We start from the raw sequence: 25266 nt of genomic DNA, 5'->3' as shown, positions 1-25266 counted from the left end.
TCTCTCTCTCTCTCTCTCTCTCTCTCTCGGTTCTAGAAGTGTAATTCTACAACTCACTCTGCAGAACAGGCTGGTTTCAAAACTTACAGAGATCTGCCTGCCTCAGCCTCCTGAGTCTGAGATTAAATGTGTGCCACCAAGCCCAACAAGAATCTTTTTTTTCTTAATTTTATTTAACTATTCATTGATTCTTTTTGAATTTTATTTACATCATGTACCCCAATTCCACTCATCTCCCCATCCCTTCATATTTATTCTCTGTCCATGCTTCCCCAAATCTACTTGAGTAATCTTTTAGTCCTGCTGAGAGACTTTTTTTTTTTCTAATTCTAGGAAAAATAACACCCCACCAAGGGAAAAAAATCTTGTTGTGGAGTTTGTAGTGTGTCACAGTGAGTCCCACAGTATACCCCTTTGTTCACACTTCTTTACTTGCCAATGTTCAATACAACGAGTCAGTCATTGGTCTGGTTCGAGGCCTCTGGCTCCTGCTACCCTATTGTTAATGGATCCTCACCAGGACTCCTCTTGGATATCCTGTTGTTGCCCTGTGTTATGGACACCCAGCAGCTTTGGTTCTACAAGACTGGTACTTCATGTGCTCCAGAAGTTCACAGATGGGTAGATGTTGGGGTGGGCCAACTGAAAGTCTAGATCTGGCTCTGCATGGTAGCTGAGCCAGTCAACCTACCAGCTTTTCCTCACCCACATCACCAGGGTGAGCTCTCCAACACTGTCCCAGCTAGCTTACGCAATGCTGCAGCCAGCAAGGGGTAGGTAGGGCCTGCTCTCCTGCTCCCATGACCTCAGAGCCAGCTCTCCTACCTGCCATAGGTAACAAGGAGCAAAGTGGGAGGAGGGCTTCTCTTCCTTGTCCACACCACTGAATGGCAAACAAGTTCTGGGCCAGATCGCCCACACTCACGCCCCCGGGGCTGGCTCAACCTTGCCCTTGCCACCAGGATCAGCTCTATTGTGCTATCCAGGTGATATGCAGCCAGTGAGGGACAGGGTCATGGCCATCTCTCCCAAAGAGGCTCTATTTTTAATGGAATGTGGTATACTTTTCCTTAACTTCAGAAAATATAAATTCTAGTCTTTTAGGAGATAGGAAGTGGAGTTGTCTGCTTGTTGTTTTTTGAGACAAAACTTACTCCGTAGCCCAGGATAGCCTGGAATCTGTATCGTTCAGGCTGACTTTGAACTGAGGTCTATCTTCCTGCCTCAGGCCCCCGAGTGCTGACACCATAGGAGTGAGTTACTGTCTCTGCCCTCTAAAATTTCCATCTTCTAAAGAGGCAGGCTGAACGTGCCCTGATGACCACCGGCCACCCGCAGATATAGAGTCCCCTGTCATGCCTAGAGTGACCTGCCACGCATCAGAGATGACCTTTCAAATAGGCAAATGCTGATCCATTTTGCCCACCCGAGCCTAGGAAAGAGGAGACCTCTGGAAGGGTTGGCTAGCCCGGCTTCTTCCTCATGGCCAAGCAGGGTGGCTGCCATCTTTGTCTTTGGACACCAGCCACCTCTAGACTTAGAAGGCCCTTGGTTCTTTTACCAGTTTCCCCCGTGGGTATCTTGAGGTACTGTTTCCCTGTGGTTGCTTTCATCCTCTCAAGAAATCCTTACAGGTTCTGGTCCAGGAAGGGCACTCCTTTGCAATATAGACACAGATCCTTGGAAAGGCCTTTTTGTTAGTCTTGTTTCTATGGGTTTGCAGTAGGAAGGGCGAAGCGACGTCTTGCCTCCTTCGCTGACCTGACTCAACCTGTGTGTATGCATGTGTGCGTGTATCTATTGTTGTATGACAGTAGGGATCGAACCCTTGACTTATGAGGCAAGTGCTGGTTTACTAAACTCCATCCCTGTCTGCTCTCCTCACTTCTCTTACATAAAGTATTGCTGTCTCTAGCCATTTGCCTTTACATTTCAAAGCCTCATTTAGAGTTATTATTGTCACTCTGTTCTGTATGGACGTATAGGCCATGGTGTGCAGCTAAGTAGCAAAGGACACCTGAGGAGTGGCTTCTCTCCTTTTACATTTATGTGGGTTCTGGGGGTCAGATTCCCATTCCAAGGCAGTGAGTGTTCTGTCCAGTTGGCCACTTCACTGGCCCTCCAATTTTGTTAAAGCTGAGATGCATAGATTAAGTCACTGACTTCTTAAGGAGTCTCCAGAAAAAGAGAAACAGGGATATTTCCCTATTCAAAACATAAGTAGCACTTGGAGTTCCTTGCCAGAGAGTGCCCCAGCGTCTGCTCCTGTGCGCCTTGCTTCCTTTTATCACTGATGAGATCTGGGAAACCTGTCATCTTCTCATGATTTACAAGACAGACTTTCTCCCTGCGCGTCAACGGCTCTGAAGACAATGTTGTTAGGTATCAGCTTTGGCAGATAGGATAGATAATGACATGTCCTGGAAAGGCTGAACTATTGATGGGCCTGGCGCCAAAACTGATCGCCACATACAGGCGAATTTTTTCTCCTTCACTTTTTTTTTTTGTTGTTGTTGTTTTTGTGGTGATTGTCATGAACAAGGGCATCTCTGTCTCCAGAGCAAACCTATACCATCACAATGGTGTGTCCCTTTCTGCTTTCTCATGGCAAGACATATATAGCTGCCCATTGTTCTGTGGCCTTCCTGAAGGTGGACTTTCAAAGTGATTAGCAGTTGGGGAACACTGTCATTGAAATCTAGTGTGTGTGCACACACGAAGTACTTATGATAGATGCCCATGGGGTGCACATGCAAGTCAGAGGATGACCTCAGGCGTGGCTGCTCAGGTGCCATCCACTTTGGTAGCTTTGTTTGTTTGTTTGTTTGTTTTTAGTCAGGGTTTCTCACTGGCCTAGAACTTGCTACCCAGAATCAGCTGGCTGACCAGCTAGCCCCAGAATGCACAGAGCAAGATTTCAAGAACGCAGCAGCAGCCTGGCTTTTTATATGGTTTCTGGGATCAGCTGCAAATCAAGCCCCTTTACTCACAGAACTCTCTCCTGTCTTTTTGGAGAAGGAGGGGGGAGGCTGTGTTGGGTGGTATGTTTGATAGTGGGAAAAAGTGTTGGGGTGGCTGGGATCAACATACACACCTCAATCATATATGAAGTTGCCAAACAATAAATAAGAAAGTAAAGATGCTTTTTAAGTATCTCTGAAAACGGCAAGTTTTTAGTGCTACTGGAGCTTCTGCGGGACCGTTGGATTCACAAGCTCACCTCTCTTGTAGAAAGACTTTCTGACAAACCTTGGACAGGCTACGGCCATCGATCAACTCCTTGCGCTAGGCAGTCGGGCAGACAAAGGCAAAAAAAAAAAAAAAAAAGATCCTGAGCTGAATCTGCTTGCAAGTTTCTGCAGTGCATTCCCTGGGATCATCTGCCACGGAACACAGCTCATCCTGCCCCCCACTGCCTCCAGTCCACCCCTCCCCCAGTCATCACATGCCACTCACAGCTCTGCTGGGGATCCTCTGTCTGCTCAACCAAAGGATGACAGTGGTAGCTCTGCTTGGAATTGTTCTGCTTGCGTAAAACCTTTCAGTCTTACAGCGGGATGTGGCAGTAGAACAGGGAGCCGTCCCTGTGTTCTGTCACCTTAAGTCAGCTGGGTACACCTACAGTGCACAGTCTACCTGCCTGACCTGGGAATCTGTAGGCAAGCTCATTTAAAATGAGGACCAAAGGGGCTGATAATAGTTGTTGGTAAAATGCTTGCGTGGTAAAAGCCTGAGTTGGATCATGTGAATCCATGCACAAAAGAATCTAGGTGTGTTGGGGTGCTTGCTGCTCTACTGGAGAACCAGAGTTAAGTTTCCAACACATACACCCAGTGGATCACAATTGCCTATAACTCTAGCTCCAGGATGTCTGCCTGCCTTCTATAGATAACTACACACACACACACACACACACACACACACAGAGGCACCTATGGCATGTGCTCATTCAGACACATACACATTTTTAAAAAAAAGCTATCCAACAAGCCTTAGGGATCTGCATTTTCTGTCTTCCCATGGTCTTACCAGCCCAGCCGTCTTTTCCACCCCTAAATCAATGTGTTCTAGGTAAATAAGACACCTTGTCTTTAAAAGCAAGTTTGACAGCACCAGACGTAGGAGGACACTCAAGGTTGTCCTTTGTCCTCCCCTGCACACACACACATACACACACACACACAGAGAGAGAGAGAGAGAGAGAGAGAGAGAGAGAGAGAGAGAGAGAAAGAGACAGAGAGAGAGAGAGAGAGAAAGAGACAGAGAGAGAGAGAGAGAGAGAGAGAGAGAGGGAGAAGGAGAGGGAGGGGGAGAGAGGAAGAGGGACAGAGGGACAGAGGGACAGAGGGATAGAGGGACAGAGGGACAGAGGGACAGAGGGAGAGGGCATAGTGGACTGACTTTCCAGTGCCCCCAAACCTGCTGTGTACCAAGATCATGCATGTGTAAGAGAAAGCACCTGAATGTATGTTGAAGCAAATCTTTCCCAAATATATGTAAAATCTATCTTAAAGCTGAGTCAGGTTGAGTTGATCCCCCCCCCCCCCAGTGAAGGGATAAGGGCAGGGGAATAGTGAGACATGTTTGATATATGTATGTGTGTATGGTGTTTTTGACTCTTCAAAGGGCAAGTTGTATTCAAGACATAACTTGGTTGGGATGCTCCAACAGTGTCTGATATGAAAAGAAACAGTGCTTCGGGGGCTGTGCCGATGGCTCAGTTGGTAAAGCGCTTGCCGTGCAAACATGAAGCCCTGGATTTAATATCTGGAATCCTTGTAAGAAGGTAGATGTGGTGATGTGAGTTCAGAATCCCAGTGCTGGAGAGGTGGAAACCCACTGGTCCCTCGGGCTCACTGCCCATTCAACCCTAGTGGATCGGACAATTCAGGCCAAGGAGAGACCCTTTCTCACAAGTTCTAACTATATTTGGCTGCCCAGTGGTGAACATTGTCAAGAGAGGGACCAAAGGACATCGACCTTAGGTCCATTCTCAGCTGAGCCCAGAAGTAACATGCTGCATTTTTTTGCTTTCTACACTGACTCATCCTGTAGCCTTCACCAGCAGCAAGCAGATGTGTGACCTTTCCCTCAGAGGGTGAACAGCTGTATTCAGGTAATCACTGCGAATGACCCATGCCACTGGTGCAAAAAAAAAACCCACAGTATTCTATTTTTACTAGGATATTCTCTCCTCATGACACATACTAAGCATAACTATAAGGAAATATTTTATGGTAAATATTTGACACAATGACATAATATTTCAGACACATAAAAGAAAAATGCTACCTAAGTCCTAGGAAAGTGAGAAGGAAAGCTGGGGTTTGTTTTTGGTTTTTTATTTTTATTTTTTGTTTATTTATGTATTTATTTATTTTTTCTGTCCTCTTAAAACAGATGTGATAGGAAGGGACTATGTCAAGAACTTCTTTGTATCTATAAACATCCCCAGAATGCCTGTATGGATTAATCTCCACTGTGTGTTTTTATGTGTGTGTGTGTTTGCATGCGCTTGTGTGAGCACTCACGCGCATGTGCACTCTCACATGCATGTGCACGAGTGTATGCACAGATGCATTTACTTGAGTGTGCACACATGATATCAGAGGTCCATGTCAAGTATTTGTCTCTACCATTCCTCTATCTTAGCTTTTTGAAACAAGGCTCCCACTGAGCTGGAGCTCACCAGTTTTGTTAGACTGTTGAGTCCGTGATCTCCAAAGACCCACTGGTCTGTAGTTCCCCACTACATCACCACGCCCTGTTTCTTAGCTGAACACTGGGAATCTGAACTCAGGTCTTCACGCTTGCTGGCTAAGCACTTTTCCAGCCGACCCACATCTCCAGCCCCACGGATACTCTTGCGGCTGTCTGGGTCCATGGTTTTTAGTGGTAGAACAAAGTTTTGGACCCTTATCTGACTTCAAGGACTGGACATCTTCTTGTCACGGTGTTGCCAGTCCTTTAGCTATTCCGACCAATAATGAATTGTGGAGCTGGTGTCTTATTTCATGGCTGAAAATGAATAGCTTGACTCAGCTGTCATTGCCATGAAAGAAAGCGACCTAAGATTTCCTGCAGAAAACAGAGAGTGGGAAGGCAAGAAAACTCAGTGGGTAAGTGTCTGATGACCCTGAGCTCGATTCCTGGCACCACGGGGGATGGAGAGAATCAGCTCCTGCAAGATGTCTCTGACCTCCACATCCTCACCTTAGCATAAATCCGTCACCACACACACTTGCTCACACACACACAAATACATACACGTATACATGCACGTATACATACACATGCACACACACACACACACACACACACACACACACACACACACACCCCATATATGGTGATAATAAAGGCTTTGTAGCTACCTTAGCTGGACTATTGCTTAAATGTAAAGTGTCTTTCAGGCTCATGGGTTTGAATTCTTGGTTCCCAGGTAGAAATGCTATTTGGAGAGGTCACAGAAACTAGAGAAGATAGAGCCTAGCTAGAGAAGATGGACTGCTGGAGATGGGCCTCCAGGTTATATAGACCAGCCCCAGTTTCCGTCTGCCCCCTGCTTCCTGACTGTGGATGCAGTGTAACCTCACCCTCCTGCAGCCATGTTTTCTTCAACACTGTGGGCTATGCCCTCAAACTGTGAGCCAAAATAAACTCTTTCTCCACAAGCTGCAACAATGGCAGAGTAACTAGCACCGCCATATTCTTCCATTGTGTAGCGAGTTTCTTTGAGACCTTAGCGAAAGTGTTCCCAGAGGCCCCGTGGCTTCCTCTCCCCTTGAGTTCCTCAGCTTGGTCTTCAGTCCTCTTCCATGGCAGAGGATCCGCTGCAGTTTCCCCCAGACCCAGTCAGTCCACGCGGGAATCTTACAGAATAGTAAAGAGAATTTGAACACGCTTTGATTTCTGACATTTTCAAAGGGTCTGGTCCGAGAGAAACTTATATGAATTACTGTCCTGAGTGGCAGAGTTTTGTATATGACCAGGATGACAGAAGTGTCAGCCCTATGGAAGCCACATGGATAACCTATAAACAATGGAAGGTAGAGTGTTCCCAAGACTTAATGAGCCTCCCTCTAGGAGAGGGAATGTTTTCATTCAGAGGTAACAGCCACACTGATCACTTTGTGAAGGTCCTATTAGTCCATCATAAATTATGTTTCAGCCCTCTGCATATCATTAATAGGAGACTGCGGGGATGGAACCCCTTTGTGAATTTGTGGTCACATGTCGGATAACATCCTGGGAGATGGGCACTAGACAGGTGTAGTGAACACAGCAGACAGAGAAAGTGTAGGAGATTGATCCTAAGACAGAGGGACTGGCTACTCTCGGCCTTTTAAATGGCTCTTGCGGGGCTCAGCAGTTAAGGGGTCTTGCTCCTCCGGCAGAGGATCTGAGTCCAGTTCCCAGCACTTCCATTAAGTATCTCCAACTGCCCGGAACTGCAGTTCCAGATGATCTGACACCCTCTTCTGGCCACCAAGGACACCTGAACTCCTAGGCACACACGTATACATGACTGAAAATAAAAGGACTCTTCTAAAATGCTATTTTCAAGTCTATAAGCATCACACGTGTCTGCATTGGTAGGGTACACAGTTGCCCCTGGGGGTGGCTTTCAGGAAGCACGGAAGTCGGGACTGCCTCGATCAAAACACTGTGGCTTTCACTTCAGCATGGCCAGGCTTTCACTGGTAAACTGAATTCTGAGACTGACCGGGTAGGATCCAGAGATGTGGTGGAGAAATTTCCTTCAGGGAAGGGAGTCACAAGAAACCTCTTGAACGCTGGGTAAATTTCTTATAGACGGACAAGTGCTTCCAGTGATCTTCATGATAAAGATGCAATATCACTTCGGTGTGTGTGTGTGTGTGTGTGTGTGTGTGTGTGTGTGTGTGTGTGTGTGTGTGTGTGTTAGTTATAAGGATGTGTGAATGTGTGAATGTGAAACACTAGATCATATATTTACTTGTGGGATCCAGAGATCAATGCTGGGTCTGCCTCTATAGCTCTTGAGATTATACATTTAACACAAGGTCTCCTCTCCCTGAATCTAGAGCTCTCTGTTCAGGCTAGTCTGACGGGCCAGCATACTCCAGAATTTGCCTGTCTCCACCCTACCTCCAGTGCTAGGGTTACAGGAGCATGCTCCCGTGCCTGGCTTTGAGATGAGTGCTGGGCGTCTGAACTCAGGACCTCGTGCCCTTGCATCCAGTACTTCATCTAGTGAGCCATCTCCCCAAGCCTCAATACAACCCTCTGAGAGCTATTGACTTTTCTTTTGGAAACATAATCGTATGTAGCCTAGGCTGACCCTCAACTCATGGTGTAGCTGAGGATGGCCTTGAAATTCTGATCATCCTGACTTCACCTCCTAAGATTACAGGCAGGGTCCATCAGGTCTGGTTTATGCGGTGCTGGCTTTGAGCCATGGGTTCGTGCATGTTGGATGATCACCCTTAACTAAGTGATATCTCCAGCCATGTCCTATCAAGTATGAGCTCCCTTTTCTTTCTCATCCACCCACTGAACCAGCTCATGAGCGTTTCTGTGAAACAGGTCATTTCTCTAAATTTTTTAAAAAAAATTGTTACATTTTATGTACCATCCCCTTGGGGTGTGTGTGTGTATCCTTGCCATAACATGTCTCTGGACTTGTGGGAGTTGGACCTCTCCTTTTATCAGGTGAATCCCAAGGATTGAACTCAGTCTTGATGGTAAGTCGTCCTGGACCATTTTGGCAGCACCCTTAAATTTTGTCTAAGCCAGGGGAAGCCTAGTGCAGTAATCCACCGTGTCACCTGACTGACGACATTGAATGAGTCTTGCATTGGGTTCCTTGAGGGGCACATGGACCTCAGCAGGAAGTCAGGAACCTGGCTATTTGTCAGCATCCTGATTCACTGATCACTTGATAGGGAGGGCTATTGGCTTGGCTGACTCAGATTGGAGTTACTGTCTGTGGAGGGATGCCCAAGTGGGGTGCCACAGGGAGGAGGGAGACCCCCTAGGAGGAGGAAGGAAATCAGATGTATAAGTTGGGTTCTCTTCACTTATTTTCCCCTAGGGGTGATGACAGTTCCCCCACTTTAGTGTCACCTGTCCTGGAGAGGGCTTTTCAGAAGGAAGACTTACATTTTAATTAGCCACCATGTGCCTGGCTTTTGACACTTCAGCTCCTTTCCAGGGACCCCATCATCTCAGATTATTCTTCCTGTGTTCTCCACTCGCCTGTGCCTTTTATGTGGATCAGGAGGCAGGCACTGAGTCTCCTGGAAATCCTATTACCCAGACATCGGGATATTAATTGTCGAGTTCTCCCCAACGGTTACACAAGTGCTGAAAAAGTGTTTCTCCTTCAATAGTGTCTTGTCAAAATGCCAGGCGCAGTTTGTTTTTGACATTCTCTGTTGCCTTAAATAATAGTCTTGCTTCTGTCACAGCGAATGTTGACTTGAAGCTGTTTGGAGGACATTTCTCAACTCCAGCTATAACAGTGAGACCCAGGGCTTGACAGATCTTTTTCTTACTTGCCCAAGGCAACTGAGTACAAGGGTCACACGACATCTGCTTTTCTAAGCCTGAGAACATATCAGATGGTGGCAGGCCATGTAAAACCTTAGATCCAGCTGTGCACACAACTGGACAGAAACACAGACACAAACACACATACCCACACACCCCTGTTAAGATTCGGGAAACTCTGCCATCGTAGAATTGACAACATAAATCAGTGAGACACGATCCAGTTTGCAGAAGCCTCAAACCTGGCTGTTCTGCCTTGGTTAAAGCTCTATCAGTTAGAATGTCCTACTTAATTACATGAAACCAATAAGCATTTTTATTGTTTCTGTATTTGCAGCAGAGCAAAGCCCTGTGCACCAGCCATCTAGCCGCACATTCCTGCCTGCCATCTGTCAGGGAGCGCCTGGCTCTTCATGCCCAGTGCTTTCCTGAACAACTCAGCCTGGGAGGAATTATTTTTGTTTCTTCTTTCCCACTTTGTGTGAAGCCATTTTTTTTTTCCTCTAACACCTTACAGATGAGTAGGTAGAGACTCCCTTCTAAAGGGACTGCTGCCTCAGAAATGTTCAACGTTTATGATGTTGGGACGGGGGGGGGGTGCGGTGGGGAGATAGCAAGACAAAAAAACAAAACAAAACAAAACAAAACAAAAAGACCCTGAGCAGAGAAAATGGGGATGGTAGAAGAATCCTACGGAATTGCACTGGAACTGGCATTATTTGTGTGCAAAGAGGCCAAGGCAAGCGCACAGTTGGTATCAAAATAAATACTGAAGGAATGGCTAATTGCATAAACCTGCTAGGTGCTCATGGGATAAAAGTATGCCAACCACTAGGGTTTCCAGGAACCAGGAAACTTGACTTGGATCTCTGGGTTATAAACGTAAGGGAAGTGTTTGACCTGAAACACAGTTCCCTAGAGTCATGCCTGACAACTCAATTGCAGGGCCTGGGGAGATGGCTCAGTCAGTAAAAAAAAAAAAAACACTTGCCTGGTCAGCATGAAGACCTGAGTTCAATCCCTAGACAGAACCCACGTGAAACAATGATGTGGCTATGTGCACTTGCAGTCAAAGTGCTGGGGAAGCAGAGACAAGAGGATTCCTAGAGTAGTTTAGGCTATTTATTCAAAAATCTCTCCTTCTCTCTCTCTCTCTCTCTCTCTCTCTCTCTCTCTCTCTCTCTGTCTCTGTCTCTCTCTCTCTCTCACACACACACACACATGTATAGAGAGAGTGAAAGAAAAGGAGAGTGAGAGAGAAACACAGGCCTGTGAGTTTGCATGTCCCCGTGCCAAAAGTGTATATGTACACAAACTAATGACAACAATAATTTCAATTTAATTTTGAAATTTTGGGGAAGCGATTTTTGAGGTTTTTCCAAATCTGAGCAAATGCATATTCTGTCAGCACTTCTCCATATTTTCTATCCTTTTATAGGTGGAAGACTGATTTATTTATTTATTTATTTATTTATTTATTTATTTATTTATTTATATCTGTGCCTGTGCTTGTGTGTGTGTGTGTGTGTGTGTGTGCATGTGTGTGGTGCCTGTGTCTGTGTGTCTGTGTGCATATGCTTGTGTCTGTGTGCTCCCATAGAAACCAGAGGAGGATGTTGAGTGTCCTGATCTATCACTGTCCACCTTAATTCCTTAAGACAACAGAGTTTCTCACTGAATCTGGAGCTAGACTGGCATCCAGCAAGCCTCGGCGACCCTCCACAGCCCTGGGCTTACAGGCACACATGGTCATTCTCAGGTTTTTACATGGCTCCTGAGAATCCAAATTCAGGTCCTTCACGCTTGTTCAGCACGTGCTAGAGCAGAGGAGAAGGCAAACACATAACAGTTTTAGGTGGCAACAGTTTTTTCTTCTTCTGAGATGGATACGTTTCTTTCAAATGAAGATGCAGTTATCTTATAATACTTGCCTGACACAAATAACAGAGTGGTAGAGCCAAAAGGTGTCTGCCCCCCTCTCCCTCCCCACCCACCTCCCTGGTCTAGGACAGTCCCTACTAGTCACTTAACAAATGGGAAAGCTTGAGTGCACATGGGTGCAGTGGTTGTCTCCTGTCACAGCCAGAATTCAACATTTAGATTGACTGACTAGGGGAGGTGGTTCAGTGGATACAGCCTAGCATTCAGGGATCCATCCCCAACGCTGAACATACTGGGTGCGGTGCTGTATGTCTGCAATCCCAGCCTTCCAGGGGTGCAAGCAGGAAGTTCAAGAAGTCAAGGCCAGTCTCAGCTGCATAGCAGTTTGCAGGCCAGCCTGGGATAGTTGAAACCCAGTGCTGCCAAGCTGGATGACCTGAATTCTCCATGTGGTGGAACGAGAGCACCAACTCGCACGTTCTCCTTTGACTTTCAACTTGCACTGGGGTATGCACAAACACTCTCTCACACACAACAAGCAAACAAACAAGCAAACAGACAGACAAACAGAATGTAGTCTAAAATCCAACAACAACAAAACAAAAATACCCCCAAACAAAAGGAGTAAACAAAAATAAGTAAAAAAAAAAAACAAAAAAAAACCAAAAAAAACCCACAACAGTTTAGTTTGTCGAAGATGGAGATTAATTTTCAAGCAGTGAAGATTTAAGGCAATGTTCTGTATGTAAATAACTGATGGGGAATGAGCTTCAGTAGGTACTTGTAAAAGCATCCCTGGGAAGGCTAGTAATTAGTAGTAGCTGAAAAAATAACACTGCTCGTGTCTCATACAGACTGATTCCTTTTGTGTCAACAAAACTATGGTATAAAGACTTTATAAATATTAACTCTGTGCTTATGAAAATGCAGAGTTAGGAAAGTTGCACATAAGCTGTTAAGATCCCACATTGAAGATGTGCAGCTGGGCCTTTCTTTTTCCCAGGATGTTTTTGACCAACCAGAAATGTAATATACTTTGGTTTATTGTGGTAAAACATTTGATATAGAATTTGATCATATGTGTGGTACCTTGTCTACACAAATATGAATTCCCACTGGTGCAATGAGCCACTTCAGCAGTGTAATTCTTAGTTTGAGTGTGAGAGTTTCTGTTCTGTGTTGCAGAAGTTTAATGCCTTATGAGATGCAGGGCAAGGTTATTTGTATAGTGATTTTATTGCATTGTTTATTATTTTATTCATCTAGTCAATGTCTGTGGTGTTAGGTACACACATCACAGTTTGCTGTGGAGGTCAGAAGGCAACCAGTGCAAATCAATTTTCTTTTTACTGTGTGGGCTCTGGGAATCAAACTCACTCACGTCATTAGGCTTGGTGACAAGTGGCACTTGCTGAGTCATCTTAAAGTGGAGGCACTTCTAAATGGTTGAGTTAGACGGGGCTGGAGAAATGGCTTGGTTTGTTAAGTATTTGCCTTGCAAGCATAAGAGCCTGAGTTCAATCCTCTAGAACCCATGGAAGAGTGTGAGACATGGTAGTCCATGCTTCTCACCCCAGTTCTGGAGAGGCAGAATCCCCGGAGTTTACTGGCCAGATGACTTGAGGTGCTCCAGGTCACAGGGAGAGAACCAGTCTCAAAAATCAAGTTAGATGGCACCAAAGTAATCAGAAGGTTATCCGCTGGATTCCACTGCATGTATGTACACAAACACGCACACACACACACACACACACACACACACACTCCAGATATAAGGTATAAAGTACACCCTGCCAGGTATACTTGTACTTTGACTTAAGTTTGAACTCCAATGCCGCTCAAGTGCTTTCACTCTGTGTGTATATGAGTTTTAACCACTGGTGAACCTTCTGTATCATTCCTCAAAAGCTGTTCACCTTGTGTTTTTGAGACAGGATCTCTTACAGCTTGCCACTGAACTCCAGGATCCACCTGTCTCTGCCTCCCTGCTGCTGGGATTGCAAGCAGACACAACCAGACATGGCTTTTTACACAAGTGCTAGGCATCAAACTCAGGTCCTTGAGCTAATTACAAGTGTTTCAATGTTTGAGCCACATCCCCACCAAACCGTTTTACTTCTAAGATTGATGTTGGTATCCTTAAAAAGATCTAAAATATTGGCATATTCCCCAAGAGTACAACTATGAGACCTGTCATTTACTAAAGTTCTATCATATTTGCATATTTTGAAAAACCACAAATAGGAATAACTATAAAGTTATTTCTGTGCACTTTTGATACTTTCCAATTTGGCATGCATGACCCTATGGAAGACAGGAAAAAAATGATTATACTAATTGTCAGGTCAAGAGCTATAATTAATGAGTAGATGTGGAGAGGCCAAGTATGTGTGCCTCCTCCCTCTACCCCAGCACTTGCCCTGGAAAGAGCCCTACAAACCTTCTTAACTTCCACACTCCTTGAGAACACACCCTTCCTAATTAGGTCACTGAGGAACTAGAGCTGAAGGTCCTGTGGAGGCCAAGGGTTGGCTCAATGGCAATCCGATGCTGACAGCTGTCAACAAGCATAGAAGCTGCTTTGGCTGAAGTCCATTGACCTGCCACTTGGACTCATGGCTGGGTGGATGCAGGAGGAAATCTTGGCTTTCATTCTCTGACTGTTGTCTCCATTCCTTTGGCGAAGGGCAGCATCCTAGTTTCATGTCTGTTTCTGTGATTAAAAAAAATACGCAGAAAAGAAGCAACTATAAAGTAAGTGTTGGAGGTTATAGTCCATCATCATGGGGGAAAATCAAGGCAGGAACTCAAGCAGTTAGTCAAATTACCTTCAAAGTCAAGAGCAGAGAGAATGAGAGAAGGCCTGCTAGTACCCAACTTCTCTCTTCTTTTCCTTCACTCCATGGTCCAGCCAATGAAATGGCTTCATCCACAGTGAGCCCTCTTACTTCAATTCCCCGAATAAAGAAAATGCCCCACAGACATGACCACAAACAAACTTGCTCTACACAATTCCTGGTTAGGATTCTTCCCCGGTTATTCTAGGATGTCTCAAGTCGACAATTAAAGCTAGCTAGCTAGCTCGGCCATTGTCTTTCACCTTCCTCTGAATCATCTTGGGATTCTGGAATTGCTGATCCTGATTCTTCCATTTCCATCCCAGAAGGTAACCATCCCAGAGGGTAAGGCTGTATACACTGGAACAGAAACAAAAAGTTTCATTGTTTTAAGAGTGTGTGTGTGTGTGTGTGTGTGTGTGTGTGTGTGTGTGTGTGTGTATGTGTGTCTCATGTGTACATGATCATAGAGGCAGAAGTTGATGTCAGGTTACTTCTTTAGTCACTCTCCACCTTATTTTGTGAATCAGGGTCTCTCCCTAAGCCTGGAGCTCACTGATTGGCTAGACTGATTGGCCTGTGAACTCCAGATGCTCTTGTCTCTAACTCCCCAGTGCTAGGATTACTAGCCATGCCACCATGCCTGTCTAGGCATAACTACCTTCTAAAGAACGTGGAGCAGTAAGGATCTCTTCAGACCACCATGAGTGAGAACAGAGACAACCATCAACAGATTATACCTTGAGCAGTTGATTATTTAATTATGCGGATCCTTTTGTCTCCTGACCCAAATATTCCTTCGTTTATATCTAAATCCCAGCACCTCAAAACTAGACTTGTTGAGGGGAAAGGGGGATTCACAGAATTGTTGTATCTACTGTTTTTCCCAAACACATGTTGACTGTATTTTTCTCTACTTCTAACCACGTCTCTCATTTTCACTGGCATAAGGCCAAGTCTATCAACCTCCTTGGATCTGGGCTTTTACCCTACCAACTCTGGTTCTAGTTATGTTGGTTGGGACTTTGGGGGTTTGCACATGATGCAATATCCCATTCAGTGACATAAGCCACGGCCAAAGTTACAGTTTGAGCTCCTGACGCTCAAAAGGATTGATCTCACACCTTTCTGAGATTCAGATGGTGTTCTTCAGGATCGCATGCTTTTTCTGCTGAGCTGGTGTTAGCTTCGCACTTGACTGGGGCAGAACAGTTCTCACAGCTCTGGCCTTGTGTCCAAGCCCTACCCCACATCCCCACCTTCTCAGAAGCCAGCATAGATCTCATCCTGCCTTACTGGCCTGTGCTAGTTTGAATAGGTCGGGCCTCCATGGATTCATGTGTTTGAATGTTTGTCTCATGGGGAGTGGCACTATTAGGAGGAGGAGCCTTGCTGGAGGAAGCCTGGTTTTGTTGGAGGATATGTGTCACTGTCTAGATGGGCTTTGAGGCTGCCTATGCTCAGCCCAGTGTGGAATTCTACCCTCCTGGCCTCTTGCTCAAGACAGTCTCCTCTTTGCAGCCTGTGGATTAAGACATAGAACACTCGGCTTCTCCAGCATCATGTCTAACTGGATACTACCATGCTTCTAGTCATGATGAAAATGGACTGAAACTCTGAAATTGTAAGCCAGCTCCAATTAAATGTTTTCCTTTTAAATAGTTGCCTTGGTCATGTTGTCTTTTCACAGTAGTGAAACCCAAGCTAAGACATGGTCCTGGGCAGATTGGTGACTATCACCGCAAAGCGACCCTGTGGCTGCTTCTGGGCAGAGAGAGAGAAGAAAGCTGCTCTGATGGGGGCATCCCAATGGGTCGTCGGGTAAAGGTACTTGCTGCCAAGCCTATAAAGGGACCTGTGTGGTGGGAGGACAGAACCAGTCCCTGCAAATTGCTTTCTGGTCTCCATACATGCACCGTTGAATGTATGTGTGCCTCCTGGAAATAAATACAATTAAAAGAAAATGGATGTAATGGTAAGCCTAGTGGGAAACTTGTAACAAACATTTAAAACCAACCCCGGGGTCATGGAGACAGCTCAGCACATAAAGTGCTTGGCACACAAGACCAAGTGCAGGAGCTTGCATCCTCAGAATCCATGTAAAAGCTGGGTAGCTGATCATAATCCCAACACTGGGGAGACAGGGATGGGGCTCTCTTGGGCCAGATGTCTAGCCAGCTAAGCCAGAATTAGAGAGCTCCAGGCTCAGTGAGAGACCCATCCTAGTAAATAAACATGGAGAAGAGTCAAGTAAGATACTGGATCAAGAAAGAATACTAGAATTCAGCCACAGGCCTTCGCATGTATGTGCAAGTGCACTTTTGCACACACACACACACACACACACACACACACACACACACACTACAAACCCAGATGTCTTAAAACAGAGCCAAAAGTGCATAATGAAATTAATAAAAAAATACAAATGAGGGCAAAGCAAAATAAAAGAAATGGAGGCAGTGGATGGAGGTGGGAAAAGAGGAAGAGAGAGACCACCTACCATAATCCTATATCCCAGGAAAGCTAGGCTTCCCGTCTAAGAAGCTCTTTACAGTGGCCTGAAAAGGTTGCTTTTTTGAAGTCAAGTGACCATAGTAACACTTGACTCATGTTCCCTTCACATAGTAAGGTTGGATTCCAGGTTCCACATTAATGATGTGTGATCCTCAGGTGACTTGTGTCTCTCCAGAGGAAGAGACGCCTGCTGGCCAAATAGCATCCAAAGGCTAAATGTGTAGTTCGAACTTAGTGATTTTGAGGTTTTGAGATTTCGAGATTTTTTTCTGTTTATTTGTTTTTACCTATCTATCCATGTATCTATCTATGTATCTATGTATCTATGTATGTGTCTGTGTATGTATGTATGTATGTATGTATGTATGTATCTATCTATCTATCTATCTATCTATCTATCTATCTATCTATCTATCTATCTATATATCTACCTATCTACCTATCTATCTATCTATCTATTTTCAAGACAGGGTTTCTCTGTGTAGCCCTGGCTATCCTGGAACTCACTCTGTAGACCACGCTGGCCTTGAACTCAGTGATCTGCCTGCTTCTGCCTCCTGAGTTCTGGGAATAAAGCCCTGTACCACCACTGCCTGGCGTTTTAAGAAACCACCTCTACTCAGCTTCATGCAAGAAGAGTTTTCAACCTTTTTTACCCAGCCCACATTCCTCGGGCATAACAGAAAGGGCTGCTGATCACAGAGCTGGCTAAGCATGAATTGGCCGTGTTTGTTTTGACTTATATTTATGTATGTTTTGTGGATGTGCACATGTGTGTACTTGAATGTGCACAAGTGCTCAAGACTGCATTTTGAACAACTTTTAATGTCTGCCTTGAGAGCCATTTTTGGAGCTCACTGATTATCTAGGCTGGCTGGCCAGTGAGCCCAGGGACCCACCTTATCTCTGTCTTCCTGATGTTGAGTCTGCATTTTATGGGGTCCGAATGTTTGTATGGCAAGTATTTAACAAACTGAATTATTTCCCATCCTCCCCTAATTTCTTTTAAATAAAGTCTTCTTTTGCAAATAAAAACTTTGAGACTAACTAGGTGGAGGCACCATTGAAATTCCCCTGTTCTGTATCTAACTAAACAGGAGAGCTGTTTCAGTCTCTCACTCAAAACAGAAAGCCTGGTTGAGAAGTGTCGAGAACATCTCCCAGGAACCCATTTCAAGTTTTCAGCTGCCTTCATCTTTGGTATTTACTAAATCCTAGACTTGAGGCCTAAGGAGAACACTTAATTAAGATGACAGTGTTACTGGACATGTGGCGGCAACCTGTACCCGCACAAGCCAGGTTCGGCTACCTCTAAGCCAATTAACACAGCCAAACTAATAGTGAAAACCACATAAGGTAGATTTAATTAGTGCAACCACTTTGGGAAGAGAGACAAAGAGATCAACTCAGCACTTCCATCCCTATAGACTTCAGGGTCAGGAAGTGAGGTTATGGTAGCCAGGGTTCTGCCTGTCTAACCAGTCCCCGTGAAGGTTTGGTCCAGCCCACTATTGACTGGTCATTGTTTCTTCTGTAAGGAGGTCCAACAAAGCTCCCCCTCTGGCTGGCCCAGGCTAATTTAGGCTCTCTCTTTCCTCACATGACATTCTTGAGGAATTCCGGTTTCTTGAGATTCCTTGTTTCAACCATCTGATAGCCAAAGTGAGTCTCTTGGGAATAAATTTATCCCTGCTAGGCCGATTACAATAAAAATACCTTTTGGTCAGTGTCAGCTTCAGGGTCTCAAGTAGGCAGGTTGTAGAACCGATGGATATATCTTGTCATGGTGTCACAGCTTGTGAGTTGAGACCCTTGTATCTATTCCCCTACCTCACAGTGGTCCCCTACCTCACAGAGGTCTGTGTGTACCTCACAGAGACCCCATATAATCACACAGCTGGGTTTCCCTGGCTGCTTCTTGATCCTGTCTCACTGACTCACCATAAATGGGGCCAAATGGGTCACCAACAGCCTTGGCACAGGAGAGCCTTGTGGAAATTCTTCTGTGTGAGCTGTCTGAGAGCCATCTCCAGTCATCTGGCTCAGGGCCCCACCCCAGCTAGCTCAACAGCTCTGATCTTTGGCAAGTCATGCAATTCCAATGCAATCGTCTTGCTTGCCAAAACTGCTATGCCCTTTCTTAGTGAAGTTGAAATGCTGAGCGCTTCTCCCTCAGAATAATATAAACTCCTTTCTCTTTGTGTAATTACTGGAAGGAATGTGGAATGCAGAAAAACAACCCCAGCATTGTAAGCCATGTGATGTGGAGGCTCCATCACTTTTGGTGGCAGAGAATGGCTGTGACAACTAGACTTGAAAGCTATACAAGAGGGTCATTCCTTTATATTATGTATATGAGTACATGTACGGATATGTATGTGGGTTCACGTATGGGTGCGAATACATGGTGCATATATGTGTGCATGTGTATAGAGGATAGAGGTCAACTTTGGGTATCATCCTTGAGGTGCGTACATGTACGTGTGGTGTGTATGTATGTGTGTGTGTGTGTGTGTGTGTGTGTGTGTGTGTGTGTGTGTTTGGCTGTATGTTCACATGTGTCTCTAGAGAGGCCAGAACTTAATTTTGGCTGTCTTCTCTAGTTATGTTTCACCTTATTTTTTGAGGCAGGGTCTCTCGCTGAACCTGGAGCTTACCGATTCAGCTAGGCTGACCAGCGAGCAAACCCTAGGGATTCTCCTGCCTCCATCGCTTCAGTTCTGGAATTATAGGTATGTATTGTTGCATCTAGCTTTATGGGTTCTGGAGAACCAAACTCAGGTCCTCACACTTGTGTGGCAAAGCTCTTTACTGACTGAGGCCTCTCTTCTGCTCACTGCAGAGTCCCTGGTATGTAATAGATGTTCGATACATGGGAGCCGAGTTCTCTGCTGTTATTGGCGATGGTGATGGTGTGGTTAGTGGTTCATTCATCAGTCTCAGCACACTGCAGATACGGATCAACAGAAACCCCCTCCATCCTCCTGCTGTGTCCATGAATGCAGAGAAAACTAATGAGCAGTTGGAGCTATTGAGGAAGTAATTAAACAGCATTAAATGAATGAGAAGGGGAGTACAAAGCCCAAGAAGAGAGAAAATGGACTGAGAACAAAGACTTGACTCTCAGGGAGGGAAAGATGCCCTTTTGCTTTTATTTATTTCGTGCATGTGTGCCGAACCTGTGTGTGTATTCGTGCATATGCGTATGTATATGTATGTGCGCAAGTGTGTGCATGTGTGTGGGAAAGCCAGAGGATGACCTCAGGTATGGTACTCAGTAGTTCTCCACCTAGTTCTCTGAGACAGTCTCTCACCGAGACTGGAGCTCTCTGGAGTCAGCTAAACTGGCTGCCCAGCAAGCTCCAGGCACCTTCTTGTTTCTGTGTCTACACTGCTGGGCTTAGAAGCGTGTACCACTGTGCCTGGATTTCTTAAGTGGCTTTTGAAGCTTGAACTCAGCTCCTCATGTTTGTGCTACAGACATCTTACTGACTGAGTGGAATGAGTCATCTCACTCCCAGCCCCAAATCTTGTTTCATTGGTGATCTGAGCCTGGGCTTAAGGGTTCAGGTGTATCATCAGAAACAAAATCTTAGTTTCTAACCGGAACCCTTTGCCTTTCAGCTTCCTGTGGTCCTTGGAGAGGTACCTGTATGTCTTATTCTTCCCTTCTGTTAAGTCAAGGCAGGTCACTGATTTTACTGACCCTCTGTGATGGCTGCTATATTGGTTACTTTTCTCATTGCTGGGGCAAAATATTCTATTAAAAACAACTTAAAGAAAGAAGGAGGGATTATTTCAACTCATTGTCGTTCCCGAAGAAGGCTTTGATGCTCACTATGCCCACCTCTTGCTCAACGAACTCCATTTGTTGTCACAGAACAACTAGCACACCTTTCCCCTCATAAGATGGACACGGCATGTAAGACATGGTGTTGTGTCACACAGTTGCCTCTGGGTGTCCATCTCATAGAAAGGGGTAGTGGTAAAGAGAGAGCATCTAGAACCAGACTTTGCAAAGTGCTATGAACTTCTGATTTCTCCCTCTGGAAACGCGAGTAACCATGGTAACATCCTTACACTGCAGTGGGGGATGTACTGAGCTAAAGTACCAGGAACATGCCGTGTTACCTAGCAGTCCCCAAATATCTTAGTTAGGGTTTGCATTGCTGTGAAGAGACCCCATGACCAAGCCAACTCTTGTAAAGAACAATATTCAGAGGTTACTATTCCATTATCATCATGGCGAGAAGCATGGCAGCTCCCAGGCAGACATGGGGCTGGAGGAGGAGCTGCGAGTTCTCCAGCTTGATCCAAGGGCAGCCAGAAGGAGACTCTCCAAGCTCACCCCCACAGTGACACATTTCCTCCAACAAGGCCACATCTATTCTAATAAAGACACACCTCTGAATAGTGCCACTCCCCACGGGCCAAGCAGAAGGAGTCTATGGGGGCCGAGCCTATTCAAACTACTATACCATACAAAGGCTATTAGCCTGTGACCCCCCCCCCACACCCCCGAGGGAAGGCTTTGTTCTCTGCGCCTCTGGCACTGAATCGCTGACTTGGGAGGAATAACGCTGAGGCGGATAGCCATGCAATAAGCACCTGCAAAGGTGGTGACCTCATGGCTGTGCCACGTTTTCACGTTTGCCCATTTAGTCCTCTGGTTGTCTCGTAGGTGCCAATCGTTCGTTCCCATAGCACAGATGAATAGCCAAAGGCTCAGGAAATACGAGCTTAGTCCAGTTTGTCTGAGCAGACGAACAAAGCCAGGAATCCAGCCAGTTGCTGTCACTTCAGCAGTCAGGTTTCTGGAACCTACCGGTTTCAGCAGCTGGTATCAGACGCTATTTCCCCTTTGCTTAGAGGTGTCTGCTCCACGTTCAATCTGGCAAGTTCCCTCTTTCGCTGGGTTTTCTTGTGTTGGTGTTTGTGTGCAAACACAAACGCATGCGCGGTAGGCAGGTGATGATGTGGGAGTGGCTTTTCAGGTGCTGTCTACTTGTTGGTTTTTGAGAAATGATCTCTCAATAGCTTGTAAATCAAGCAGGCTAGAGCTGTAGACTGTCCAGCAAGCCACAGTGATTTTCCTGCCTCTGCCTCCTAAGTGCTAGGATTAAAAACTGTGAGCACCAAGCTCTGTTTCATTTTATTTTTTTATTTTTTAGTTTTTTATTAAATATGGTTTCTGGCTATTGAGATCAGGGCCTGGTATTTGCAAGGATGGAACCATCCCACTGGCCCTTCATCTTTTTTTTTCTTCTACCAGCTTCAAAGTTGTTGATCTTGGGCTGCCTGCTGCCCTCCCCTCCCCCAACACTTCCTGGACTATTTGTTCTCTCTCTGTAAGTATATAAGGGCATTTGCCACTCCCCACTATACCTACTATTCTAGGAACCCCTCTAAGCAGGGGCCATTATGAATCCTCTCAGTAGTTCCCAGACCTCAATTGTGCCATCAGTGGGAAGCACCAGAATCAAAGCGGAACTGAAAGAGCTGTCTGGATGAGGTGGTGGATCTATCTCACAAAGGAAGAGAGGCCTGGGTGTATCTTTCCCTCTCAGTCCTAGAATGAAGTTCTTGGCCATTGTTTTCCACCCTTTCTCCAGGGAGACACAGCGTCTCCACTGGGCATCTGGGCACAGCTCAAGCCTCCGACTCCACAACCACCTTCCTGACCTTCATCTTGACACAGAGGCTCTTAAGATCAGACACCGCATTACAGGAGAGCCCAGAGAGACTGGCAAGGCTGATGTGCTCTTCACCGCCAGTTCACAAAAGAGAGAGAACAAAGGGGAGATTTGTTCTATCCCTTGAGAGCCTTTGTGAAAGATGTGTACCCGAGACTATGTTTTGGGTGGATGAGCTATAAGGTGCACATATCCAGAGTCCCCTGTGTGACAGTTGAAGGTATATATTCCAAGACTGTCCTGGGCCATATGCAAGTATCCTGATGGCACACATGTGTTATGTGAAGGCATATATTCCCAGACTCTGATCAACAACACTCTAACAACAAAGAAGTTGACACAGTGATCAGAGAATTTAGGAAACCAAGTGTCGAAAAAATTGTGTCCTGGAATCGCAGCAGCAACCCTGAACATTTTACGGGGATTTCCACAGTTATCATTTTTGGAATGGGTTAACATTAGCTGGACAGAAATCCTGATCTCGGAACCTGCGTTGGCTGCTTCTGACGTCAGCTATTTTTCTTGCCTTGTTGCAACATTCCCGTTGAACCTTGAGTAGCTGGAATGCGATCCTCCCACAGCATCTCAGCTCAGTTTTCATTACTTTACTTATTATTGTTATTATTGTGTGTGGGTGAGGATGTGCCCCAGCACATGCGTGTAGGCCAGAGGACAGCTTGGAAAGTCGGTTTTCCCCTTCTATCTTTTACATATGCATTAGGGGTCAAATTCAGGCCAGCTGAGCAATCTCCTGAGCCCCTTATTTTGTTTTTGTTTTTTTTTTTTAAATACTGCATTAGTTACTTGTCTCGTTGCTGTGACAAAATGCCTGATAAATGTAACTTTAGACAGGAAGCGTTTATTGTAGCTCCCAGGTCAAGGGCACAGTCCCTCCTGGAGGGGAAGGCACAGCTGCAGGAGCTCGAGGCAGCTTGTTACAATGTTTCTGAAGTGAAGGACCAGAGAGAGAAGGAGGAGCGCTGGTGCTCAACTCAGGTTCTTCTTTTTCTGTAGCTAGGACTCCAGTCCATGGGATGACAACTGAAGATGGATCTTCCCACCTCAATGAACTTGGTCTAAGAACTAAGTTTCCCTCACACATTTGCCTAAAGACTTGTCTCTTTGGTGACTCTGGATCCAGTCAAATCGTCACTCAGTATCAACCAGAACACACACCATGGATGGAACATGAGTGTCTTGTATTACTAAAGCTCTACTTCTTGCCTGACTTACAGTCAAATGTACACCTAATATAGGAAAAAACAACAGAGGGCTGGGCATTGGGCACAGGGGGATTGCAAAGATTAAGTGAGAGGGTTGTGGTGTTGGCTCAGTTGGCGGAGTGCTTACCCAGGATGCACTTAGCCTCCATCCTCAGCACTTTGAAACACGGGCATAGGGGTGTCATCACTCAGGGGGTGGAGGCAGGCAGTTCAGAAGTTCAAGGTCGTTCTTGGCTACAGATTGAGTCTGAAGCCAGCCTGGGATAGACTAGTATTTGTTTCAGAAACAAACAAACACCAACCAGGATGATCATTGTCCTCAGTGGAATCCCTTTATAGCCAAATAACCAAGGGTAGGTATGCTGGTCAGGCTGATGGACTCCATTCCCTGCAAAGTGATGGAAAAAAAAATGCATATAAGTGACTCTCTATTCCCCCCCCCTCTCTCTCTCTGTGTGTGTGTGTGTGTGTGTGTGTTTCTTTGTGGGGGCAGGGTGAATTGTAGCTGAGCTGGAGTTCACTAAGTAGGCTAGGCTGACTGGCCAATTGAGCCCTAGGGATGCCCGTCTCTACTTCTGCAGCACAGGGATTACAAGAATGCAATACCACCGCTGGATTTTTTTTTTAAATGTGTGTGCTGGGGATTGAATTCAGATCCTTATACTTAAAAGTCAAACACTTCTTCATACATATTGAAAAGTGACTCCTTCCCATGAACAGCCCATAGGAACCTGTCCTCTCTTTGCTGCTTTCATCTTATGTATTGGGGAAGGTGCTATAGTGTCGATGTCAAAGACGAATGTTAGTTAAAACATGGGCGGTTAAGGTCCCTCCCAACGTGTACACATCACCCATATTATCCTTCATCTAAAAGAGAACATTGTGAGCTACGTGACTGTTACCAGCAGATGAAACTTCCGACTTTACTACCTACCTCCTGCATTCCTTAAGTTTCTAGAAGCCTTGTGGCAGGTGGGGTCTTCCCTCTTCTCAACTTTGTGCTACCTGCTCGGTTTTCCTGAGATGCTCTGAAAACGTTCCTCACAGGTCCTAGAAGTCCGCCAGTCATGTTAACAATGATGTCTTCATTTTATTTCACTTTGATTAACAGACTGTGACGTAATGAGCGTGGTCATCCATTGGTGTGGCTGGTTGCTCAGTGACTATAATCAAGTTACCTAAACTTTCCGAACCTCTGGTAATTTAGCTCTAATGTGGATTTAGCGGGGTGTTTAGTCCTTACAGTTGTGGCGTGAGTGGGTTAGCTGTGCTCTCAGGTGTAGGCAGCTCTGAGCACACTGCCTCCCCCAGCCCCACATAGTCCCTGAAGACATAGCGATTCCTTCTGGCTTTCTTAAACTCCTCTCTCCCTCTGTGTGTCAGTTAATCATGCCTTACCTAGCTCTTCTCTCAAGTTTTCTTTTGTGGTGGAGGGTGGGAACACCAGTATGTGGAGGTGCACACACATTGCACATATATGAACACTTGTGTAGAGGTCAGAAGACAACCTAAGGGTACCATTCTTCAAGCTCAGTCTACCATGTGTTTTGAAAGAGAGAGAGAGAGAGAGAGAGAGAGAGA

General features: G+C 45.6%; 3 long non-coding RNA genes across 5 annotated transcripts in view; 1 reads left to right on the top strand and 2 right to left on the bottom strand.

Annotated features, from left to right (window-relative positions):
• Positions 1–13736: 13736 nt before the first annotated feature.
• Positions 13737–18564, bottom strand: LOC116070003. The gene is made up of 3 exons (XR_004110249.1): positions 18486–18564; positions 14244–14612; positions 13737–14128 (listed from the first exon to the last, which is right to left on the bottom strand). It is a non-coding gene; the product is annotated as an uncharacterized LOC116070003 (long non-coding RNA).
• A 141-nt stretch (positions 18565–18705) lies between these two features.
• On the top strand, positions 18706–20552 carry LOC116069995. 3 transcript variants are annotated; one of them, XR_004110248.1, is made up of 4 exons: positions 18706–19018; positions 19397–19501; positions 19612–19808; positions 20394–20552. It is a non-coding gene; the product is annotated as an uncharacterized LOC116069995 (long non-coding RNA). The 3 variants fall into 3 exon arrangements; XR_004110246.1 differs by lacking the exon at positions 20394–20552 and having other exon boundaries at positions 19401–19501; positions 19612–19908; XR_004110245.1 differs by lacking the exon at positions 20394–20552 and having other exon boundaries at positions 19612–19908.
• A 3443-nt stretch (positions 20553–23995) lies between these two features.
• The window catches only part of LOC116069989, a 79581-nt gene continuing 78310 nt past the window's right edge, over positions 23996–25266 (bottom strand). The window contains exon 2 of the long non-coding RNA XR_004110243.1: positions 23996–24073. This is a non-coding gene — a long non-coding RNA (uncharacterized LOC116069989). The remainder of the gene's footprint in view (positions 24074–25266) is intronic.

This window comes from Mastomys coucha, unplaced genomic scaffold, assembly GCF_008632895.1.
Source record: "Mastomys coucha isolate ucsf_1 unplaced genomic scaffold, UCSF_Mcou_1 pScaffold1, whole genome shotgun sequence".
In the NCBI taxonomy this organism is placed as follows: domain Eukaryota; kingdom Metazoa; phylum Chordata; class Mammalia; order Rodentia; family Muridae; genus Mastomys; species Mastomys coucha.
The sequence above is the reverse complement of the archived record's forward strand: the minus strand, read 5'-3'. Positions and strand labels throughout refer to the sequence as shown.